Genomic DNA, 4940 nt, shown 5'->3' with positions numbered 1-4940 from the left:
GTGGGTTTAAATGTAACAGAACTTTCAGGAATCAGTGTGAATGTTAGTAAAAAATTGTGGTAGTTACTTTGGTATAAAACATTTCTATTACATGCCAGAATAATTTATTTTCCTTGGACAAAGGGCTGGAGCATGTATCCTGCAAGAACTTGCTGGTGATGCTTTATACAGTTTGATGCTGACAATTTTAGCCATTTTTATACTTGTGCTGGAAGGATCCAGCTACCGGAGTGCCGGATCAAGTTTCTCAGCTCAACAGTGCAATTCTGTAAAATCATTTAGAACACAGACCATCTCTGTATATGCTGGCCAGAGATACATCCTGCTAGCAAGAACACTGTTTAAAAGACTTCCTTTTAAAATGTTTCCAGGACAAGAATAGAACAATATTTTTTTTCTCCATTCAGATTAGAACAATTTTCTTTAAGGAAGTAACCTGGTTTTCAGAACCACCCAGGTCAGAATATATCAGAACAGGGCAATATTCTTCAGCACTGGATCATTATGCTCTGAGATGAGAGGTTAATGGGTTGTACTCTACCTGAAGGCCAATTACAAGAGCTTTGAGACCTGTCCTTTTTAATGTCAGAGGCATGGAGGAAGTGAAAGTCTACACCTTAATCCATCTTGCAGATGGCAGCAAATTGGGGGTATCAGTCAGTATGCTGAAGGGCAGGAGCATCTTTTAGAGGGACTTAGCCATGCTGAAATATTGTGCTAACAGGAACCAGGCTCTTCACAGTGGTGTGTGGTGGGAGAATGTGGGCAACAGGCACACACTGAAACAAAAGGATACAACAAACTGGATAGAAGCACAACAGCTGGAGAGCTGAACAGGTGGAACAGGTTGCCAGGAGAATCTGTGCTCTCTCTTGGAGATTTTCAAAAGCCAGCTGGAAAAAATACAACACTTCTTGATCTGACCTCTGAGTTTCTCCTGTTTTGGGTAAGAAGCTGGACTGGGGACATTCTCACCTGACAGATACCCTGTGATTATGTGATTGCAGCTCTTGTCATTGCCATCTGTTTGTTCATACCCTGTATTTCAATATGAACAGCATTAGTGGTAAAAACTTCTCCCAAAGACATTTCATAGTATTGTTCTTCTGCCTCAATAAGGAAGAGGCCTGAAGAAAAAAGCAAAACAAAAATACAGTCATGTACAAAGAATTTGGTTCTAATAAAACTACTACAGACTGAAACAACTGCTTTAATTACTAAAGTGGAAATTTAAGCCAAATATTACCTGTCACTGAATGTTCTTGTGTTACTTTTTTTAGGGCCTTTCACATTAGTTGAATGTCAATAAGTAGTAGCAGTTTTAGACACTTGAGTTTCCATTTTGGCAAACTTTATCTTTCAACTTTTGAAGAAAATATCATATTTATCTGATCAGCTGTTTCTCAGTATATCCAAGCCCTTTCATATCCTGACAGCATATAAAATTATTTTTCTTTTGGACTGGTACACTTATCTTTGCTCTTTCAATACATTACTCTGTTCAAATTCCTCTGCTAATTTTCATGTTTTACCAAACTGATTGGACTAATTTACTGCACCTTTTCTTTTTTAGCTAAAACAGAAATGGAGGATAAAAAAACCCCAAAACAAACCCACACAGAGACAAAAAATTGCATCTAATGTTTTCATTGCATAGAGTGTATTAACTTACATTTTTCCAAGTTAGATTTTATTTTACCACTACTATGTCAATTACCTTAGTTACTATCTTAAAAAAAACCCTCACTAGTATTTTGGCACCTACTAACAGCAGTTGTCACCATCTGCTTTCCTTCGGTGGTAAAAGTGTTTAATTTATATGTATCATATCCTTTTGTCCAAAACCTTTGGCCTTGAAGATGCACTCTAAGATGTATTGCAGAAGTGCTGAATTTCATCTGGAAAAGTGGCTCCAGGAAGGAAAAAGCAAAGTAGGAAAACAGGGACAGACTCTACAGCTAGTCAGTAAGGGTATTCACCTGAGAAATAAAACAGGACTATTACAGTTCTCATTTTTCTGGATTTGAGTGAATGAATTTTCCACCCCACTGACAATTTGTTATCAAATTCTTACCTGAGGTTGGAAAAAGTGACCCCATAACAGTAAAACAATGCAGTGTCACATGAATATGATGGTAACACTGAAATATCTTTTAAAAAAATGAGGAAGAAACATTTTTGATTGACAAACTACTCAAGTTGCCACTACTAGAGAAAGAACGAGTAGAAAAACACCAGCATTTGCATCCATCAACTACTAATGTGAGGTCTTGAGGGATGTTAAAGAATGGAAAGCAAATCAAAATAGGTTAAGGCAGCCAAATATCCTACTTTCGAATAAAGGTAGGCTCGCGATAGTACAATTACTGTCAGACTGGCTGCCATGAAGAATTCCATATGAATCCCAGAAAATAGCATTTGTACTGCCTGAAATATCAATGTGAAGATATAGCTACTCATTTCAAAACTAGACTTTGCTACACTTGAAAATGGGTTACATTTCTCTACACTCTCTCTCGATAGGTATAAGACAGACTTATTCCACTACCCAATCAGACATTAAAGTGGCCACTTCTGTACCATTGCTTAAGGTTATTTGTGCAATTTGACTGAGCTATGGAGATGCAAACTACTTAATGATGGGTATAACTGAGCTATGTTCACTGGTATGTGCTATGTTTGTTGTATTTCCACTGCTTAGAGAATTTGAGACCTCAGCTCAGTCTTCTGTCCACAATTATTACTTCTGGATGTCCTTCACGTAGATTTGCAATGTTTACCTATCACAGAAACATTCTGCTATAAAACCTGTGTAAATACCTTCATTTTTTTATGCATTTGCTATGTCCATCAATACAAATTTAGCTATTAAAATTTCCTGTCAAATACGAGTGAATAGTTCTACTAGGAAATTCCGTTTCATGGTTGGTTCTGGCATTCTTGCTAGCTTTGTAAACTAGATTTAGTCCTAGTTTCTCTAACATCTGAAGAAATGCCTCTACTGCAGGTAATACTCTACAGCAAACTAAAGTTCACAGCAGGTGGAATAAATAGAAACACATCTCAAAACCTCTGAAGTGAGTGATACTGATCTCTCCCTTAGTGTACCAGTCAACACTCCTCTGTATTTTCCAGTTGCCCTAGCTTACAGGAAAGAGGAAACAATGAGTGTTTTGCAAGTAGAGGAAGAAGCAATGTTGCCTCATCCCATCTGAGCCCATTTTGCAGGTTTATCTAAGCTGGAAGGTCTCCCAATTGGGCTATTCTCTCCTGGTTGGCTGCTTCGAGGTTTTTTTTGGTTTTTTTTTTTTTTTTGGTTTTTTTGGGGTTTTTTTTTGTTTTTTTTTTTTTTTTTTTTTTCAAACAAATGGACAACACCAAGAGGAAAGACATCCCAGTCATCTGAAACAAGATAAGATTTTTTCTGCATCTTGTTTTATTTGGCAGACTCTCTTTTAATTATTTAAGCAACTTTACACGACCATAAACCACGACAATCTCATGTCTAGAGTATACATTTAGAGCTGCAGTTTTCTGGAGTCAGCTGGAGAATAAAGGTTTACCTTTCTTCTATCTCTATCATCTGACAGCATCAGTCCTCCTTTACAAGTGCAAATCTCCACCTTTGTTGAAATTGACGGCTCTGCCCAGCACATTGTTAACCTGCAAAAGAGAATCAGATTCTGGATATCTGCAGTAGTAAAACTTGCAGGCCAATGGAGAGCCTAATTACCACTTCAGACTCCTTCTGCCTTCTAGAATGCAAATTGAGTGAATCACTGCTGGCACTTGGCATGCCAGGTAAGGCCGGAGTAAACGAGCAGACAAGAGCAGCAATCCCTGGTCAGCCTGGTAACCAGCAGCTTGGCCACATGCTAGCTCATACTATTTAAGGGGATTCAGATGTTACAGATCTGGCTTTTATTAGCAATATGGAGATAAATGCTGGGCAGTAATAAGTGTATGTTTTCTTAATTTCTAATGGTATCCTGCCAGTAAATGCCATACAAAGATGATGATGACATCCGATCCAAGATAAGGCACAGATGCACTTTTATAGAACAGTGGTACATGTGTAGCACTACAGATATAGAACACATGCATTTGATTTCGTAAATGCTGTACTGCCAGAGGCAATCACAATTTATTTTAACCTTAGAGAGTCAGAGAAGTTCTGTCTATGCTGCAGGATTCTGGCAAAACTGTAATTAATGTACTAGATGCTACATGCAAGTATGCAACCACTGCTGTGTGGGCATCCATACTACCACTGTGACTCCTTCTGCACTCAGAAAATCTAACCACTACATTCTCCACCATCCATAAATCTGCCTCTCTTCAGTGCAAGTCTAGACAGCAAAACTGGGTGTAAAACTGGGCTCATTCAGCAGATTGTCCTCTTGCTCTCCCAGGTGATACTCTCCTTTAAGGTAATGAGTTAATCTACTTGAAATTGTTCAAATGCCATCGCAGAAGAAAACAGGAATATAAACAGGAGTGTATTGAGCGATTCTGCTTCCTTCCATTCTGCTGCTTCTCAACAATAAACAAGAGGCATCAAAGGACTCGTTCTGATCAACATCAAAAGCCCAAGATTTTACCTTGAGAACTCAAAAGAGTTTCCATTTGTGGTCAGTGGGAAAAACTTTTTGAAAAGCATTTAGTAAGTTTTCTCTGCTTTTAAAAACCCAAATATTTGACACTATAGCAAATGTTTTAATTCAGTGCTTCAGTAATCTTTATTCATCTTAAAAAATGGAAATATAATAACCACAGCAAAGAAAAAGCAAGAGAAAACCCTTCACAGTCCTGAAACTGTGGCCTGTGCTGCTTTTTTCTGGTTTCAGTTGAAGATAAAGTAGAGAATTATTTCTTGGCTAACAGTAATCGAGAAGAAAACATAAATAAGTATCAGATATAGAGCAAGTTAAGAATGTTTT

General features: G+C 37.8%; 1 long non-coding RNA gene across 1 annotated transcript; it reads right to left on the bottom strand.

Moving 5' to 3' along the window:
• Nucleotides 1-566: 566 nt before the first annotated feature.
• Nucleotides 567-3860, bottom strand: LOC135451708 (uncharacterized). Its single transcript, XR_010441422.1, has 4 exons — nt 3734-3860; nt 3564-3663; nt 976-1038; nt 567-893 (listed from the first exon to the last, which is right to left on the bottom strand). It is a non-coding gene; the product is annotated as an uncharacterized LOC135451708 (long non-coding RNA).
• Between the last annotated feature and the right edge of the window lie 1080 nt (nt 3861-4940).

This window comes from Zonotrichia leucophrys, chromosome 1 (genome assembly GCF_028769735.1).
Source record: "Zonotrichia leucophrys gambelii isolate GWCS_2022_RI chromosome 1, RI_Zleu_2.0, whole genome shotgun sequence".
NCBI classification, from domain to species: domain Eukaryota; kingdom Metazoa; phylum Chordata; class Aves; order Passeriformes; family Passerellidae; genus Zonotrichia; species Zonotrichia leucophrys.
This window is presented reverse-complemented; position numbering and strand designations above follow the sequence as displayed.